Source organism: Ovis aries, chromosome 8 (genome assembly GCF_016772045.2).
Source record: "Ovis aries strain OAR_USU_Benz2616 breed Rambouillet chromosome 8, ARS-UI_Ramb_v3.0, whole genome shotgun sequence".
NCBI classification, from domain to species: domain Eukaryota; kingdom Metazoa; phylum Chordata; class Mammalia; order Artiodactyla; family Bovidae; genus Ovis; species Ovis aries.
Genome location: NC_056061.1, coordinates 13177878 through 13198679, shown reverse-complemented (window position 1 = coordinate 13198679; position 20802 = coordinate 13177878). Strand labels below are relative to the sequence as shown.

Genomic DNA, 20802 nt, shown 5'->3' with positions numbered 1-20802 from the left:
TTCTCCTCTGCGCCCCTCTACATTTCTGTCTCAGGTTTTCCTCAACCCTTCTATCCAGACTTCCGCCTTTCTGGCCCCGGTGGCAGCCGTTGAGCATTGCACCACCCACGTCAGAGACTCTGTACTTGGAGCATCTAGGTATGCTTTACTTATTTGCTAAACTCTGCTCAACTGCACTCCATCAAACTTTTGAAGGGCTTGCAGTTCCTTGGGGACGGGCAGAGTGAGTGGCGTGGAGGAGGAGGAAGGCTTATGTCATAATGTACCAAAATCTTGCCTCTGGACTAGAGGAAGAGATAGACTCTACCTCCAAGATAGCAATCTATAAACATTTTTAACGAGGGCACAAGGAAAATGAGTTGGAAGGGGACATTAATTAGGAGTGACAAGAGTACTGGAAGGATTGGATGCTGTCCATAACTGGAGGACTTGGAGGTGAGGATAAATGGCTAGGGAGTGAGAACAATCCCATGATGAAATCCCAACCTCCCCGACACCGCAAGTGATAAGAATCCCCTACCCCAGAAAGTTGTTCAGGGCCTGTCTCAACCATCTGTCTTAATTCTATCAACAACCAAGGGTGCCAGGTTTTAAAGGCACTTAGTGGTAGTCACTCAGTCATGTCGGACTCTTTGTGACCCATGGACTGTAGCCCACCAGGTTCCTGTATCCATGGAGTTCTCCAGGCAAGAATACTGCAGTGGGTAGCCATTCCCTTCTCTAGGGGATCTTCCCGACCCAGGGATCAAACTCAGGTCTTCTGCTTTGCAGACAAATCCTTTACCATCTGAGCCATTAGTGATGTGCCTACTGAAGGACTCCATGAGAGCGGGTAGCATAGAAAATAGACTCTATAAGGAGGGAGGAAGTACAGAGACCAGTTAGGAGTCTACTGAAGTAATTCTTTGGGGAGATGATTTGGCTAAATCCAGGACTCTAGTAGTGGAGGTGGTGAGATGTCGAATTGGGGGTATAGTTTAAAGGTGGGACTAACAGGGTTTGTGACAGATTGGACATGGGGTATGAGAGAAAGAGAGGAATCGAGGATGCCTTCACAGATTTTGACCTGACCCACCAAAAGGTTGGAGTTGCTATGTACTGAGCTGGAGAAAACTGTAAGAGGAGGTTGTGGGAAGCCTGGGAATCAGCAGTTTAGTTTGGGACATGTTGAGATACCTATCAGAGATCTTGGTAGAGATGTGAATCTAAAAGTCAGGCGAAAGGTAACAACTTTGTGTAAGCAACATAGGACGGTTCGTAAAACCGAGAAACTAGATGAGACGATGTGTTGGAGAAGTGTGGATGAAGAAGAAAGGATGTCTGAAGCCTCAGGTCTCAGGCAAACCAACATTTAGAGTTTGGGTGGCCAGGATGAAGTAGCCACTGAAATAGAAGACTAAGAGATAGTTGTATCCTGAAGGCCAAATGAAGGAAGTATTTCAAGAAGGAAAGAATGTGATCAACGAAGTCAGTGTTATATCACATCAGTCAGTCAGTTCAGTTTCTCAGTCATGTCCCACTCTTTGCGACCCCATGGACTGCAGCACGCCAGGCCTCCCTGTCCATCATCATCTCCCGGAGTTCACTCAAACTCATGTCCATTGAGTCAGTGATGCCATCCAACCATCTCATCTTCTGTCGTCCCCTTCTCCTCCTGCCTTCAATCTTTCCCAGCATCAGGGTCTTTTCAAATAAGTCAGCTCTTCACATCAGGTGGCCAAAATATTGGAGTTTCAACTTCACAGTCCTTCCAATGAACAGTCAGGACTGATTTCCTTTAGGATGGACTGGTTGGATCTCCTTGCAGTCCAAGGAACTCTCAAGAGTCTTCTCCAACACCACAGTTCAAAAGCATCAATTCTTCTGTGCTCAGCTTTCTTTACAGTCCAGCTCTCACATCCATACATGACCACTGGCAAAAACATAGCCTTGACTAGACAGACCTTTGTTGGCAAAATAGTGTCTCTGCTTTTTAATATGCTATCTAGCTTGATTATTCCTTTCCTTCCAAGGAATAAACGACTTTTAATTTCATGGCTGCAGTCACCATCTGCAGTGATTTTGGAGCCAAAAAATAAAAGTCTACCACTGTTTCCACTGTTTCTCCATCTATTTCCCATGGAGTGGTGGGACCAGATGTTGTGATCTTAGTTTTCTGAATGTTGAGCTTTAAGCCAACTTTTTCACTCTCGTCTTTCACTTTCATCAAGAGGCTCTTTAGTTCTCCTTCACTTTCTGCCATAAGGGTGGTGTCATCTGCATATCTGAGGTTATTGATATTTCTCCCAGAAATCTTGATTCCAGCTTGTGCTTCTTCCAGCCCAGCATTTCTCATGATGTACTCTGTATATAAGTTAAATAAGAAGGGTGACAATATACAGCCTTGACGTACTCCTTTCCCTATTTGGAACCAGTCTGTTGTTCCATGTCCAGTTCTAACTGTTGCTTCCTGACCTGCATACAGATTTCTTAAGAGGCAGGTCAGGTGGTCTGTATTCCCATCTCTTTCAGAATTTTCCACAGTTTATTGTGATTCACACAGTCAAAGGCTTTGGCATAGTCAATAAAGCAGAAATAGATGTTTTTCTGGAACTCTCTTGCCTTTTCAATGATCCAGTGGATGTTGGCAATTTGATCTCTGGTTCCTCTGCCTTTTCTAAAACCAGCTTGAACATCTGAAAGTTCACGGTTCACGTATTGCTGAAGCCTGGCTTGGAGAATTTTGAGCATTACTTTACTAGCATGTGAGATGAGTGCAATTGTGCGGTAGTTTGAGCATTTTTTGGCATTGCCTTTCTTTGGGATTGGAATGAAAACTGACCTTTTCCAGTCCTGTGGCCACTGCTGAGTTTTCCAAATGTGCTGGCATATTGAGTGCAGCACTTCCACAGCATCATCTTTCAGGATTTGAAACAGCTCAACTGGAATTCCATCACCTCCACTAGCTTTGTTCTTAGTAATGCTTTCTAAGGCCCACTTGACTTCACATTCTAAGATGTCTGGCTCTAGATGAGTGATCACACCATCGTGATTATCCGGGTCGTGAAAGTCTTTTTTGTACAGTTCTTCTGTGTATTCTTGCCACCTCTTCTTAATATCTTCTGCTTCTGTTAGGTCCATACCATTTCTGTTCTTTATCGAGCCTATCTTTGCATGAAATGTTCCCTTGGTATCTCTAATTTTCTTGAAGAGATCTCTAGTGTTTCCCATTCTGTTCTTTTCCTCTATTTCTTTGCACTGATTGCTTGCAGTGTTTCTCCAAGGTAACATTTCCATGTTTCTGATGAGAAAACTGAGGGGCACAGAAGCTAACGAGCTGGCCTGAGTTTTACAACCAGTGAACAATGCTTCCATAATTGAAGTTTCGGCCTGTCTTCCTCCAAATCTTTCTTTATTGACACCTTGCTGCTTCCCAACCCTCTGGCTTTTAGTACCACATATTGTTGTGGAAATTAAGATTCTGTGTGTAAAATAGATTTGGTGTACTGTTATTTGTGTAAAGCATTGGGCAGGTGAACAGATAGCAATGGTTGATCCAAGAAAATTTGCCCAGAAAATGTTTATAAAAATGTCTTAGGAACAGATGAAAGAATAGAGACTAAAACCTATGTTCTTTTAAAAAAGTTTTTCCTTTAGATACCCAAGAGAGAAATAATGCTTTTGCCTGCCCTGTCTTCATTGATAAAAAGATTTAATAGTTGGTCTTTATCAGTGACTCTCAATCTCCAGGTGACTTTCCCCAAAGGAACATTTAGTAATGTTTGGAGACATTGTCCAAACCAGACAGCCAGTCTTGTTGTCACGGAACACGGTGGAGGGTATGCGTCTAGGAAGCTGAGGTCAGAGCTGCTACTAAAACTACAAAGCCTGTGACAACCGCCCACAACAAAGAATTAGCCAGCCGCATGTCTCTTACGCTGCAGTTAAGAAGCTGCAGTGTATAGCTCCAAAATGAAAATGCTTACAAGTAAACTCATAATGTCGACGAATTGTAATTGGCAGAAAAGGGAAGTATATTTATGTTGAGTGAGAAAATAAAGTAAACAAACAATTTTCACATGTAATCCCTTTTTAAAGTAGGGTAGGCAGGCTCTGGAGCTTGGCCACAGAGGTCCTGGAAAGGTGAGGGGAATCAGGAAGGCTTTGATCATTTATGTAGCTAGGTTGGGCTTCTCAGGTGGCCCAGTGGGTGAAGAATCTGCCTGCAATGTAGGAGACACGAGTTCTGTCCCTGGGTCAGAAAGATCCCCTGCAGGGGAGCATGATGACCCACTCCAGGATTCTTGCCTGGAGAATCCCATGGACAGAGGAGCCCGGCACACTGTGGTCCATAGGGTTGCAAAGAGTCGGACACAACTGAAGCAACTGAGCGCACACACACATAACTAGGCTAAGCAGAGCAGTTCAGCTCACAGAAGATAAATGTAGGATAGTAAGTCTGTGGAGTGGACGAATATTCCAACGGGAGTATTTGCTCAAGCGAAAGAGCTTGGGCTTTGTTCTCTTTTGCCGCTTGCTTGCCTTTGGTGCAGTATTGCAGTGCAATAAAATAAATTAGGAGTGGGCGGGAGTGTTCCATCGGAGAAGGCAGTGGCACCCCACTCTGATACTCTTGCCTGGAAAATCCCACGGACGGAGGAGCCTGGTGTGCTGCAGTCCATGGGGTCGCTAAGAGTCAGACACGACTGAGCGACTTCACTTTCACTTTTCACTTTCATGTATTGGAGAAGGAAATGGCAACCCACTCCAGTGTTCTTGCCTGGAGAATCCCAGGGACAGAGGAGCCTGGTGGACTGCCGTCTATGGGGTCGCACAGAGTTGGACATGACTGACGCTACTTAGCAGCAGCAGCAGCAGTCTTCCATAAAACCAGCCATCAGGGACAGAGGTGGAGGGGCGCTCTCTGCTCAGATGAGAAGCTGTAGAGTGCACCCTGTCTGTTGGCTGAGGGTGATGGCCGAGACGTTGCCAAGAAAGGTGTATCTTCTTTCCAGTTAACCTTAAGCTGAGCAAGAAGAGTTTAGCTCCACGCTAATTGTCATGAGTAGGTGTGTTAGAATCACCCCTGGACACATCTAGATTATAGAATGGGGGTTCTGCTTGTATAAAGATGGTATTACAGTATTGTTTTGGTTTGTGTTTTACATTATTATCTGAGTATTAATAAATAATCTCTTACATGAGTTTTCTGGCAAGCTGCCAGACTTTCTCCATAGATAACCATCTTCAGTGACTGAAGAGTTTCATAACTGCACAAGAGTCTTCAGCTACTGTATCACTCCATCCTTATCACATGGAACAGATTGGAACTTTTATCCGTCTTGAGTGACTGAGACTATAGTCTGCCCCTGTTCATCAGCAGGTATCATCAGGAATAGGGTGGCATTCCAGGTGAATTTCACGGAGGACCTTGATGCCAGCCACTGTTTTGGGAGCTGCTGCATGGTGACCTAGGGCTTCCCAGATGGTTCAGTGGTAAAGAATCTGCCTGCAAAGGCTGGAGATGCAGGAGATGTGGGTTTGATCCCTGGGTTGGGAAGATCCCTTGGAGGAGGGCATGGCAACGCACTCCAGTATTCTCACCTGGAGAATCCCATGGACAGAGGAGCCTGGTGGGCCGCAGTCCGTGAGGTCACAAAGAGTTAGACACGACTAGGCAACTGACAACAGTTGCACGTGCTCACGTTCAGAGACCTATCAGGTATCTTAGACCAGGTGCCAGCGCCCTTCTCCAAACACAGAAAAGAAAAAAAAAAGAAACTGTCACACATACTCAGCAGTAGCATTTCCATGTTAAATAAAAAGAGTTACTCCTATAAAATAGCAGCTAAGTTAAGTAATATATAGAATAAACCAAAAGAGAGCCAGAAAACAATCCTGATAATATGAAGCTTCTAACAGTCTTTCTTTCTTTTCACTTCCAATTAAAACAAATGCTGTTGTCCTGGCACATTCCTCGCTATTAAAGAGTAAACCTGTATGTTTTGTAACAACACCTCAGGTATCCCAGAGGCCAAAATTCCAGTAATCTTATACATCTGGAGTGACATGGAACCCAGAGGATTAAAGGGGCAGGTGATTTTTAAAGTGTGTCTAAAAAAAAAAAAAAAGGAAAAAAAAAAAAAGGAAAAAAAAAAAGGAAACAGCGCCAGAGCATCCAGCATTCATTAAAGCCATCAGACCAAAACCTGTTGGATTGGGGCCCAAGATGGTGTTGGCACTTAATGGTTTCTTGGCTTGATGTTCAGGAAGAATAGCGATCCTTCAGTGCATTTTCAGAGTCATAAAAGGCAAACCAAACCACACCAACATTCAAGACAGGATGTCTAGAGGAAGTCTGGCGGAAGAGGGGGGAGAACAGTGAGAATGGCAAATAACAAAGGCAGCGAGTGGTGAATGTTACGAGTGGTGGAAACAGACATTGACTCCAGGAAAACAATTAGGTATAAGGACAGATACTAAAACTGCAGGGCTTAGCCTCACTGAAAGCTCAGGACAGTCAGGCAGTCTTGCAGGAGGCTGGTGAGAGTGTAACAGTGGTGGAGTATCTGCCTGCAGTGCAGGAGCCCCAGGACATGTGGATCCAGTCCCTGCATTGGGAAGATCCCCTGGAGGAGGGCATGGCAACCCACTGCAGTATTCTTGCCTGGAGAATCTCATGGACAGAGGCGCCTGGCAGGCTATAGTCCACAGGGTCCCAAAGAGTTGTCTGTGACTGAAGCAATTTAGCATGCATGCATCCGGCAGTGAGTACAAGAAGCATTTAGGTGGAAATGATAATGCCTTTCTTTTTAAAAAATTATTTTAATTTATTCATTTTTTATTTTTGGTGCGCTGGGTCTTTGTTGCTGAGCACCAAAGAATTGGTGCTTTTGAACCGTGGTGTTGGAGAAGACTCTTGAGAGTCCCTTGGACTGCAAGGAGATTAACCAAATCAATCCTAAAAGAAATCAGTCCTGAATATTCATTGGAAGGACTGATGCTGAAGCTGAAGCTCCAGTACTTTGGCCACCTGATGTGATCAGCTGACTCATTGGAAAAGACCCTGATGCTGGGAAAGATTGCAGGCAGGAGGAGAAGGGGATGACAGAGGACAAGATGATTGGATGGCATCGCTGACTCAATGGACATGAGTTTAAGCAAACTCTGGGAGTTGATGGACAGGGAGGCCTGGCGTGCTGCAGTCCTTGGGGTCGCAAAGAATCAGATGTGACCGGGCACGGAGCAACTGAACTGAGCAGTCTTTGTTACTGCGCAGGCTTTTCCGTAGTTGCGGAGAGCGGGGACTATTCTGGTTACAATGTGTGGGCTTCTCGTTGCAGTGGCTTTTCTTGTGGAGCATGGGCTCGGTAGTTTTTGGCACACAGGCATAGTTGCCTTGAGACACGTGGGAATCTTCCCAGATCAAAACTGTGTCCCTTGAATTGCAGGCAGATTCTTAACCACTGGATCACCAGGGAAGTCCTGATAATACCTTTCTTTAAAGAACACCTCATTTGTGCCACACCCTGCACTAGGAGTTGGAAAACAGACTCAGAAAGATAAAAAAAAATTTGCCCAAGATTGTACACGTGTTAAATTGCTGTGTCAGAATTGAAACCTGGTAGCACCAACGGTCATGTATTTTCTAGTATCCACACCACCTCCTAGGACTTTCTAGAATGGCATTGTGGGAATCCTGGCAGTCATCAAGTTTTCCTGTGTGAGGAAATCATTTCACAAAGAGAGATGCTGTGTCAGAATATGCCATTACTTGGTAAAGGTTGAATGAATTTCAAGCGGCTATATTACCAAAGAATTATATGTCAGAGCTTGGAAGGTGATACAGAGCAGAAATGCTCTTCTAGGCAAAGTACATCTCAAACTGTCTCTAGGAATAAATCAGGTTCTGTGTGTGTCTTTGGTTCAATTTAATTGAAATGGCAATTTTTTATCTTATGCTTACAAGTTTCCTTTCTGACCTCAGAAGGTGGGAAGTGGTGTAGTTCTGTTACCAAGTCCTGTCCGACTCTTTGCAACCCCATGGACTGCAGCATGCCAGGCCTCCCTGTCCCTCACTGTCTCCCAGAGTATGCCCAAGTTCGTATCCATTGAATTGGTGATATCATCCAACCTTCTCATCCTCCGTTGTCCTCTTCTCTTTTTATGAGTGTGCTAAGTCGCTTCAGTTGTATCTGACTCTTTGTGACCCTGTGGACTGTAGCTGGCCAGGCTCCTCTGTCCATGGGAGTCTCCAGGCCAGAGTATTTGAGTGGGTTGCCATGCTCTTTTCCAGGGGATCTTCCTGACCAGGGATCAAACCTGTGGATACTGCGTTGCAGGCAGATTCTTTACCGCTGAGCCACCAGGGAAGCCCCATTGAGATGTTTACAGAAGAGCACAAGTCAGGAGGGCAAAAATGTTAACTTAATGAACAAACTTCAGTCTGTTTGGGAGATGTTTTCCAGCATCTACCAAAAGAGATGCCATTGGCCCAAAAGCCTTGGAATTTTGATAAAACAAGGTCGTTCAGGACTGGGACACATGTGTTCCCCTCTTCTCCCATGCACAGGTGAAGCTGGGTGGCAGAGAGTTGGGAAGGCGACGTATCAAGCTGCCTGGATGGTCCTTTCTGTCTCCGAGGCCGGAGCCTGTCTTGGGTCAGAACCATGGCAGCAGCAACATTCTGCTCTAACTTTCTGTTTCCTCCTATTCTCTCTTGATCTGAGCTTTTAAAACTGCCTTTTAAAAAAGGAACAGCAATGGGTGTGTATGTGTCTTCAGCTGTTTTTAATTCTCTCTCAGGCCGCCTCTCTCCAAAGAAATGACACGTTGTAGAAGGTGTTTTACAGCCTGACTTGTTAATCGATCCAGACTGTTCTGTAACAAAACGTTACACGGCAATCAAGGTTAAAAGACCACATCACAAGAAATGTGCGTTGGATAAACATAGTGTCATTTATATAAGAAGAAACGGTCTTCTTCTTAAGAAGGATTGCGTGCATGCCCTGCCGTGTCTGACTCTTTGTGACCCTATGGACTGTAGCCTGCCAGGCTCCTCTGTCCATGAGGATTTCCCAGACAAGAATACTGGGAGAGGGTTGTCATTTTCTTCTCCAGGGGGTCTTCTCGACCCAGGGATTGAAGCTGCATCTCCCGCGGTTCTTGGATTGGCAGGCAGATTCTTTGCCGCTGAGCTACCCAGGAAGCCCTCTTCTTCCTAAAGTACCTTCTAATTCTAAAATTTTCTTACAGTTGAAGGGTATGTTGCTTTATTCTTGGGCTACTGGAATTTTCCTTTGTTGGTGGAATTAGTTTGTCTTCATAGATTCTACTATGAACAAGTGAATAAATAATACAAAGTTAATCGAATCTGCTCATTTTCTCTTTCCCAGGATTCAGGACTGAATGTCTATAGAGCACTGTGTAACCCCTCACTTAACATCATTGTGTTTAATTATTTTCAGTAACTGCAAGATGCACTATCATGATAGATAAAACATTTTCCTTAAGCATTCATAATTTTCTGAACTTCATTTGAAAAGCTTACAAAAAGTATTTTTTTTCTTTTCAGATGGGGAAATGATGATCAAGGTCACAGTTTATTCTGCCAGTGTCAAGAGGAGTCTATCCTTGCTACTTTGTGATTGATTAATATGTTGGATAATTGCTGACTTGTTGCCAATGAGTTAATTGATAGGCACAGGATCTAACTATTAACGTAGAAGTAGCATGCACACAATAAAGTGCTGCTGAGCAGATCCATGAGTGCTGTCCACAGCCCCACTCAGGATGGGTGCACAAGTGGTACAAGAGGTGCATACCCATCTTCTGAACGGAGACAGAAGGGATAAACTGGAGGCTCCTTTGGCAATTATTTCCCCACAGCTTACTGAGTCGCTGCATGTAATATTAGGAGACCGACACTAGGTGGCGCGATCTCACCAGTGTTCTCTCATCAGCGTGCGGAAGCCTGCTGGGCTGCGCTCTGGAATACTACATTTATTGTCCTGTGTTTGCTGATTTGGTTTCGGCGAAAGCTTTCAGTTCTCATCACGTTTTTCTGGCTTTTTATATCTCCTTTCTTCTGCTTTTCTTTAGTTCTTGAGAATCTGGGCCAATGATCGATTTCGAAATGGTGGTCATCATGGTGGTAATCGTCCTACTAGAAAATTTAAAGAGAAAAGTACAGATCCTGACCTTTTAATGAAGGCTTATTATGTGTTAAGGACTTTTCAAGTGTTACTTCTAAGACTGCTGGGAACTCTGCACGGTTGCCGTCATTTTATGAACAAAGAAACCAAGGTTCAGAGAACTGAGGCAGCTTTCCCAAGGGTCCCCCACAAGCAGGCGATCGAAGCACAACACGAGCCCGGGTTTATCTAACATCAAGGCACTGATGCTCTTTGAATCATTCTTGGAACTTGAACATGGGCTGTAGTGAGAAAAGCAGGAAGAGGCTAAATGTCGTGAAGTTCATATTCTGAAAGAGGAACTAGAGTAAATGAACTAAATTATTTGCAATATAATTTTTAAAGCACAGTGGCTTATTTATAAGTTCATAAAGTTTATAAAGGGTCTAAGATTACTGGGGACACTTAACGAGGAACAGAGTCGAGAAGACATTCTGAAATCGACTCTTCTTGAGTGTTTTTATAACGGATGCAGCTCTGAAGATGAGAGTAGGGTAGGGAGGGCAGGCGAAAAAAGGCAGATATTCTTGAGTTTATCCCCAGGCTTATGGATCCTTAGGGTCTTACAGATGGTGCTAGTGGTAAAACCCTGCCTGCCAATGTAGGAGACATAGAGACTTGGATGGGATCCCCGGGTCGGGAAGATCCTCTGGAGGAGGGCGCGGCAACCCACTCCAGTATTCTTGCCTGGAGAACCCCAAGGACAGAGCAGCCTGGCAGGCTACAGTCCCTGAGGTCGCCAAGAGTCGGACACGACTGACGCGACTTGGCACAAAACCGTTTTGTGTCATGACACCTTCATTTGCTCTATGTCCTTTGGGGTGAAGTCTCAGCTAGAGCCACGGTCACAGGGGAGGGAGACCTAAGTAAAATATTTTAAGGGCTAAGAGACCCAACTCTCCCCAGTTATTTATCACACAGAACCTTATGAACAGAAAGAGCCAGCAATCTCATAATACTAAAACTAACGTTAATTTGCTTGGTGACTTGCGTGCATCACTGTACTTTATGTTTTCTTTCTTTATTTTTTGTTGAAATGTAGTTAATTTAGACTGTTGTGTTTCAGGTGTACACCAAACTGATTCAGTTATATATACATATATTTTTAAATCATGTTCTTTCCCATTCTGGTTTATTACAAGATATTGAATATCGTTCCCTATGCTATACAATAGGACCTTGTTTATTAATTGTATTGTATGCATAGCGTATGTATCTGCTAATCCCAAACTCCTAATTTATCCCTAATTTATCTCTTCCCACTCCCCACTTCCCTTTGGTAATGATGTTTGTTTTCTATGTCTGAGACTTGCTTTTTTGTAAGTAAGTTCATTTCTGTCATATTTCAGATTCCACATGTAAGTGATCTCATGGACTGTTTGTCTTTCTCTTTCTGACTGACTTCACTTAGTATAATAATCTCTGGATCCATCCATATTGCTGCAAATGGCATTATTTCATTCTTTTTCAATGGCTGAGTAGTATTCCATTGGCCTTCCTGGTAACTCAGTGATAAAGAATCCGCCTGCCAGTGCTAGAGACACAAAAGACATAGGTTCGACCCCTGCATTGGGAAGATCTCTTGTAGTAGGAAATGGCAACCCACTCCAGCATTCTTGCCTGGGAAATCCCATGGATAGAGGAGCCTGGTGGGCTATAGTTCATGGTGTTGCAAGAGAGTCAGACACAACTTGGTGAGTAAACAAGTGTTCCATATATATATGCATGCCGTGTGCCGAGTCTCTTCAGTCATGTCCAACTCTTTGTGACCGTGTGGACTGCAGCCTGCCAGGCTCCTCTGTCCGTGGGATTCTCCAGACAAGAATACTGGTGTGTATTGCCATGCCCTCCTCCAGAGGATCTTCTAGACCCAGGGATTGAACCTGCCACTCTTATATCTCTTGCATTGGCAGGCAGGTTCTTTACCACTGACACTACCTGGGAAACCCATATTTTTGTGTGGGTATATAGGTAGGTAGATAGATAGATAGATAGATAGATATAGACATAGATGAGTGCTAAGTCACTTCAGTCATGTCTGACTGTTTGCCACCCATTGGACTGTAGCCCACCAGGCTCTTCTGTGCATGGAATTCTCCAGGCAGGAATACTGGAGTGGGTGCCTTTTTCTTCTCCAGGAGATCTTCCTTACCCAGGGATTGAGCCCAGGTTTCTTGCATTGCAGGCAGATTCTTTACCGTCCAAGCCACTAGGAAAGCAAATATATATATACATATCCATGGACATTTAGGTTGCTTTCATGTCTTGGCTATTGTAAATAGAGCTGCTGTGGATATTAGGGTTCATGTATCTTTTCAGGGATTGAACTTGGGCCTTTAGCAGTGAAAGCACCAAGTCCTAACCACTGGACCGTTAGGGAATTCCCTATCTTTTTGAATTAGAATTTTCTCTGGATCTATGCCCAGGAGTGGGATTGCAGGATGGCATGATAACTCTAGTTTTTTAAAGAATCTTCATATGTTCTCCATAGTGGCTGCACCAATTTACATTCCCATCAACAGTGTATTCTATCTTAATACAGCTCAATAAAATGTGCACTAAATTGATACTCCCTCAGGATGTCAAGCTTAGGCAGGTTCAGTAACTCACCGGAGGGCACACAGCTAACAAGTAAGTAGTGAAGCTGGGATTCCATCCATATTGGCAGATCAAAGAGCCCACTTTTAGCCTTTAAACACAGGACTTCCACTTCACACGCTACATTGCTATTCAACCGCTCAGTCATGTCCGACTCCTTGAGACCCCATGGACTGCAGCACTCCAGGCCTCCCTGTCCTTCACCTTCTCCCAGAGTTTGTTCAAAGTTGTGTTTGAGTCGGTGATGCCATCCAACCATCTCATCCTCTGTTGTCTCCTCCTGCCTTCAGTCTTTCCCAGCATCAGGGTCTTTTCTAAGGAGTCAGCTCTTCACATCAGATAGCCAAAGTATTGGAGCTTCAGCTTCAGCATCAATCCTTCCAATGAACATCCAGGAATGATTTCTTTGAGGATTGACTGGTTGGATCCTCTTGCAGTCCAAGGGACTCTCAAGAGTCTTTTCCAATACTACAGTTCAAAAGCATCAATTCTTCAGCCTTCTTTATGGTCCAACTCTCACATCTATAGATGACTACTGGAAAAACCATAGCTTTGACTAGATGGGCCTATGTCGGCAAAGTCATGTCTCTGCTTTTTAATACGCTGTCTAGGTTTGTCATAGCTTTTCTTCCAAGGAGCAAGTGTCTTTTAATTTCATGGCTGCAGTCACTGTCCACAGTGATTTTGGAGCCCAAGAAAATAGTCTGTCACTGTTACCACTGTTATTCACTAGAAAGTTCAAGGTTTTAAAGAATGGTCCAGGCTGAGAAATGAATTAAGAATTACTGTCTTTTAACAGTGAATTCATAGATGGTAAATAATGATTTTAGAGCCCAGAACTGCTCCCACTGAAACAGCCATGAGGTGTGGTCTGAGGTCCAAAAGGTAATGGAATGCTGTGCAAAGAGAAAATGCTAGTGATCGCTGATTTATTTTTCCGTTTCTCCTCTGACTCTGCCCACAGAAAGGCTACGTTGGTTTGCTGATGAGAGGTGGCGCTCTTCACCAAAAGATCATCACAGCAAGTCTACCAGCTGGGCATAAGGCTTCCCACTTTATTACTTCTTTTTAACCGGCCACAGTTGTTCAGTATAAATCAACGTGGGATGCATAGATAATCTCAAAAAGAGATTATCAAGGTACCACATTTCCTGAGATGATAAACTTCATTCAGAATTAAAATAAGGAGGAGGAGAAGAAAAAGGAAGGAAGAGGAGGGAAAAGCAGGATGGGGAGGGGAAGAAGTCTTCAAAAGACTTACAATGCTTCAAGAAATGTTGGAATTCTCTTATGGGCCACATTTAAATTAATTTGGAAATTTGGGCCCCAAATTAGTGTGACAAAGAGATGGGTTTCAAGGTCTTTAGTTCCACAAGAAGAGGGAATTAGGTTTTTAGGACCTGTCAACCACAGCTCTAGGTTAATAAACATTAGCATTCAAATGATGCTCTAATGAAGAAAATCATATCCATGGAGACTTTCAAAGGTACAAGTGTTCTTGGTAAAAAAACAAAAACAAAAAACTTTAGTCTTAGGAATAGAAATTAAAAACTTAGGATTTAGTAAACCGTGACTCAAATTTAACACAGAACTCCCAGAAAGCAGGGCACAAGGATTTGGTGCCCTGGTTTAAACGGACGATATTGCGGGCTGCATCTTTCTGTACCCTTCGAAAGATGAATCTGTTCATGGTCATGAGGAGAAAGCGTTGGAGTTTTTCCTTGGCCTGGAGCTAAAATGGACTGCCACTGTTTTCACTTTATAAACCGGGTCAGCTCCTCAGCTTACGTAACACTATCTCCAGTTTGTCTGAACTCCTCCAAAGATGAAGAGCTCACTGTCTCTCATAGCCACCTAGGACAGGGCTTCTTCTTAGAGCATTCCACTTATATTAAAGGGAAATTTGCTTCCCTGCTTTTTTTTTTTTTTGTAATTCGTCCACAAAATAATACTTCAAAAAGCATTTTTGAGTACTTGCCACATGTCCGGCCCTGTTCGGCTTTAGGAATAAACAGTTAAGGGGATTACATATAGTTCAACTGATTTGGTGGAATTTATAGTCCAATTTGATACACTTCAATTTTTTTCCATCCTCATCGTCGTAAAAAGTAGGTCAGACCCTCAGGATAACGATGGCATTCTGCTGCAGTGACATTAGCATCTCAGCAGAGATGTAACCTAAAGAATTCTCTAAGTGTCTCTGCACACCACCACACCCCCATCGAAGAATCACTGCTGTGATGGTTCTGCATCCTCCAGAAGTCCAGTCCTGTGTCAACAGGGTGGCAGGTCAAATATCTGAAGACAGCTGTCACATAGCCTTCTGTCTGTCCCAGTCAGTTCTTTCAGCTACGCATGCTACTGTTTTCAAAATATAATTATTATCTTTCTGCAGCAAAGATGGGGTTAAGAAAAAAAAAGCAGTTGATAGTAGCTGTAAATGCATCCATTCCTGTGGTATGTGAACTGAACCTATCAGGCCAAACCAGTAGCTGAGCGGGAGCAGAGATGATGAGCGTGGAGAGCCGTGAGCTGCATGCAGTGCCCGGCAGTCGTGGCTTCCCTACTGGAACTGACTTAAATGCGTGAAGGACGTGGATTAGAAGACAGGGAGATGGAGGTACCCACTGCCCCATCTTCTTGTCTTCCTTTGTTCTAAGGCACAACAGATTATTGCTGGATGGGGGTTAGCAAGGAGGTAGAAGAAAGCCTATTCTGTACTGATTGGCAAAACCTGAAATTTAAAGAGAGAGGAAGAAGAAGAAAAGACAAGCTAAGATAAAAATCGTTCCAGCTCATACAGCTGGAATGTTTATAATGTAAAGAGACAGCGGCATTAAAGGATTAGGGCCCGCTGCCTGATTAACATCATTTGATCTTTTGCTATTGAAAAGACCCTGTGTATTTTCAAAGGCAGTGGGCTTCTTAAATAAAACCAGGAGTCTGGGTTAGCAGAAAGCTGTTAGAAAACAACTCATTTTCTGTTTAGTAATCTTGTTTTCTTGCCCTACCTGCTTCCTAGTCTTTAGTTTCTTTCTCTGTTATTGGGAGATACATCTAAATCTGAAAATTGGGGTGCAGGGACATGTGATTTGTCAAAAACAAACATAAAAATCACTGTGACCTAAATTGGTCAGATCATATTTTTCTCCATGAATATCATCAGAGGGGAACTTCTTTTTCTATTTTGTCCTAAGTTTATTGTTTCATCCTTTACTCTCAGTCTGCAAAATTCCCTGTACAGTTTCAGTGGGAAAAGATTAGCACATAATTACAAGATCGTGTTTTCAAGATACACTTTCTATCTCGTTTTTCTTTTTTTGCAAGTTTCCAGTAAGCTTGATGCCCCTACTGAATCAGATGGGTCATCAGGTAGTTGGTGCTTTCCATCGGCCAACTTGGTGAAGCATATTTGTGGGGGGAATAGGAGTGTCTCCGTGTCCACACTGTCATTCCAGGGTGGCCGGGCGATGGGGTGGGGAGGGCCTCTGGTCATTCGGGGGGACCCAGCGGTCGTCATAACTAGTTCAGTCTCTGTGGCCCATTCAGCTCTTGGCATCGCTGCCAAGCCAGCCAACAAAGGAGCATTGTAATCCTGACAGTTTCCCAGCATTGACTGGACAGGCGCAGACCACCAACCAGCTCCTTTCGCTTCTACTGTTCACAAGTGAGACCATGAATAGAAAAAAGTCAGTGGCAAAAATCCCACATCCTGCTGAAGTTGGTGTGTGGATGCTTTTCTCCCAAGTGAGTCTACCTGTTTCTTTGTCCTTTTTGGTCCATTTAAAAATACAATTAGCTTGAATGGTAAGACATAATCCTCAGTGACCCTACCAAAAAATTAGGTTTGAGTTTTGAAAAATAAGCATTTGCATGCAAGACTTTGAAGAAGGGGAAGTATAATAGAAATAAAAGTTCATGATAAGCTTGAGATAAGAAGCAATACTTCCAACTAATGCAAGGGGCCATGGTGAGTCTTAAGAAGTTGAATTTGGGGGAATAGACTAGGGTTTTCAGAAATAGAATGGAATCATTTGAACTCATTTGTGTTTTTAGATGTGCACCCAAAAGCCTGCCCTTTCATTAGACCAGGCCAAGGACTTCTACAACTCTTGATTTTAAGAATAGCAATAAATAAAATGTTTACGAGCAAAGTAAATTCAGAGAGATTTATCAAGACTTTACCATTAATTGAGGGCTTCTGTGGTGGCTCAAATGGTAAGGAACCCGCCTGCAATGCAGGAGACCTGGGTTCGATTGCTGGGTTGGGAAGATCCCCTGGAAAAGGGAATGGCTACCCACCCCAGTATTCTTGCCTGGGGAATTCCATGGATAGAGGAGCCTGGGGGTTACAGTCCACGGGGTCACAAAGAGTCAGACATGACTGAGTGACTAACACACACGCACTAACAGCCTAAGCTTTGAGTTAGACCCAGGTTGGTAACATCAGCCTGAGAGCAAGGCTGGAGGCAGGGGGTGGAGAGGCACATGGGGATTTGCTCCAGGTTCCACACTTTGTTCATTTATTTATTAAAATTATTTTTATATTTGTATAGTGATCTAAGATCAGTGATCTTTAAAAAAATTTTTTAATTTATTTTGGCCACACCACATGTGGGATCTTGGATCCCTGGCTGGGATCGAACCTTCACCCCCTCCATTGGAAACAGGGCGTCTTAATTGATGGACTGCCAGAGAAGTCCCTGGGCTCTGCATTTTAGAAATCTCTATTCTGGCCTCTGGGCATAGCATCAAGGAGTGTTCAGGTCAAGGGGCAGACTCCCCTGGCCCCCACTCAGCCTTTAGGCCATCATCCAGGTACCAGGGACAATATCTTGCTTTGCTGCCCAACCTGTTTCCAATCCTCTCAGGCCTCTTTCTTTCCAGGTCTGTTTTCCTGAAAGTGCATTGCACCACTGGGGATCACTTGTAGGCTGAAGTGGGGGCCAAGACAGGCATTTGTGGGAGCATGAGGGGAGCTTGACTGTATAGATGGCGCAGAAGAATCGTGAAGACTGAGAATGTTTAGCACAGTGTCTTAGCATTCAGTGGATCCCCTGCAAACATTATTTCTGATACAGTCCTTGAGTACCTTATTACGTATTTTCTACTTTGAGAGAGAGAAAAAATAAGCGTGAGAATACAAGCTTCTACAGGGGCGGGGGTAGGGTGCCATTTTAATTTTTGGTGTCCAAAATGGAATATTCTTTTCAGTAACTTGGCTGTTGTCCTGGCCCAATTCCAAGTGCTCTATATTCAAGCCAATTACATTCCTCCCCCACTGGATAAATTATTCTTCACCTCCCCCATAAAAATCATCATGTTATACTTGTGAAACAAAATAGCTTCTGTATTCTACCAAACATTCCAAAAAATGGTTATATCTCAGTACATAGGGTATTGCTGTCTGTGACTGGTTTGGAGTTGCACTGGAATTTATTAGAGTGAGATGTGAGTCTTAGGTCCACAATACTTCTGAATAGTAATAGATTCCATATCAAATGGAGAAATATCACACCATAGTCTCTGGGTGACTTAAGATGAGACAAATTGTTGTTTTTGAGTTTACTGATGATTTATTTTTGGCGTCAGCAGTTGCGGCACGTGGGCCCTAGAGTGTGCGAGCCACAGCAGTTGCGGTGCACAGGCTTCCGTGCTCTGCAGCTTATGGGACCTTCCCCGATCAGAGATCGAGCCCGTGTCTCCTGCACTGGCAGCGGAATCTTACCCACTGGACTACCGGGGAAGTCCTTCTGATACGAATCTTTGGGTTGAGGCTCAGCAAATGTGAGCTGTTGAGCTTACCTCTAAACCATTGAGTCCCAAGCAAGGTCTTTATTTATCTCATCACTTTGACCCTTTACAATGCCAGCCGCCTGAGCATTCATGAAACAGGTTCTCAAGCCTTGTTCCAGATTCACCTCCAATAACGAAGAGCTATGAAATGGCAACCCACTCCAGTATTCTTGCCTGGAAAATTCCATGGACAGAGAAGCCTGGTAGTCTACAGTCCATGGGGTCGGAAAGAGTCGGACACGACTGAGCGACTTAAAGAAAAAAAAAAAATGATTTAAGATAAAACTGTTGAAACTGGAAAGAAAAACATTGACAGTTGTTAAGAAGTCACTATTTTTTTTTGTTTTTTCTGTCCCTTTCTCTGAGTTTAGCAACACTGAGGTCTAAATTCCCTTTTGGTGATCGATTTAGGGAAGTGACTTTCATTTCTTGAGATCACAGAGCATGTGACCAGACAAAAGTGGCAAATTTCCATGAGGAAAGGACAGCTTTAGGGCCCAAGGCATAGCTGGGAGCACAAGTGGCTCCCCTTTGAGGAATATACCAAGGAAGATCATCCCTAGATCTAAACTGTACTTGGTTTTTAATGATTTCAAGCAAGAGACAATTCTCACCAAGAGGGTTGCCTTTCCCTGCATTGTTCCTGTTTGGAACGGACCTTGTTATTGTAAATTGTTTGCCCAGCCGCTGTGTTCCTGACTTAGCGCTCCTCTGTGCTCGCTTCAGTGGAGAAGGCGGTCAGCAAACTCTGCTGCCCTTACGGACTTACTGAATTAATGTTTCCATGCAGGCTGACGTTACCCAGGTCTGTGACTTTCCCCTTCTGACTTTGCTTTTTAAACTTTCATTCTGAAATAACTTTTCTCATTCCACAAGTCCCCTGATAAAGTCAAGGAGATAATAAAAGTAATTACATGGGTTGTTCAGGCCCAAATAACTGTTTGGGAAAGGAAGGACTTTAATGATTCAATGAAAAATAGTGATTTCATCTGATTAACTCTGAAAAATCATTGCAATTATTTGTCTTTGGTGTGTATCTACAAAAGTATAGTTTTCTTTTTTTCCACATGTGTTCTTTTATTCATCCTTTCAGTTCAGTTCAGTTCAGTCGCTCAGTCTTGTCCAACTCTTTGTGACCTCATGGATCGCAGCATGCCAGGCCTCCCTGTCCATCACCAACTCCCAGAGTTCACCCAAACTCATGCCCATTGAGTCAGTGATGCCCTCCAACCATCTCATCCTCTGTCATCCCCTTCTCCTCCTGCCTTCAATCTTTCCTAGCATCAGGGTCTTTTCAGATGAGTCAGATCTTTGCATCAGGTGGCCAAAGTATTAGAGTTTCAGCTTTAGCATCAGTCCTTCCAATGAACACTCAGGACTGATTTCCTTTAGGATGGACTGGTTGGATCTCCTTGCAGTCCAAGGGACTCTCAAGAGTCTTCTCCAACACCACAGTTCAGAAGCATCAATTCTTTGGCACTCAGCTTTCTTTATAGTCCAACTCTCACATCCTTTACAATGTTTAATTTTTTTACATTTAAGTAGTTGACTTACTGAACTTTTAATTTTTTTTAAAAGTTATTACTCATAGAGAATGGATCAACGGTTGCCAAAGGTAGAGGGTGGTGAGTGAGAGAAATGGAAGAAGGGGATCAAAGGGTAAAAAGAAAAAATTTTAAATATAGATGAGGAAAAAAGTTAGTGCCTTAATCTCTTTGCAAAAATTGGTGGTAAGGTTTACATTAGATTATCATCCCACTTATTGTCATTTTGCATACTAGGTAAGCCTTTCTCCAAACTGAACTCAAACTGTTGAATAGAATTTTTTACTATAATAAGAATCTAAATGGTATGCTGTGCAGTGGTGTTCAGCCTGATTTTGGAATTATACCTTATTTCTCAAAGTCTGTCTCTCTATGGATGATAAACTATGGACATGGAAGGAAAGCCTCTGTTTCCAGTTTCTCTAGCAGATTGATGTGCTCTGCAAATGCTAGATATTCAATCAGTTTCATGCTTTAATAAGTTAACAGGAATTAGGAGTGCTGACTAAACTGACTCATTAATAGTTCAGTTAAATAACCAGTGAGTTGCAATCTAAGTAAAAGAACACCGGTTAATTTTGTAGTGGCCACCTGAGAAAAACCTGCCGGTTTGATAGATACTAGAAAAGTGAAGTCAGAGGCAATATGAACATCATTTGTAACCCTTGATAAGTGTGTTGAAGTCAGATCTA

At 43.4% G+C, this 20802-nt stretch overlaps 1 long non-coding RNA gene across 1 annotated transcript; it reads left to right on the top strand.

Annotated features, from left to right (window-relative positions):
• The first annotated feature begins 32 nt into the window (after positions 1-32).
• LOC132660196 (uncharacterized) lies at positions 33-7914 on the top strand. Its single transcript, XR_009601510.1, has 2 exons — positions 33-138; positions 5197-7914. It is a non-coding gene; the product is annotated as an uncharacterized LOC132660196 (long non-coding RNA).
• The last annotated feature ends 12888 nt before the right edge of the window (positions 7915-20802 follow it).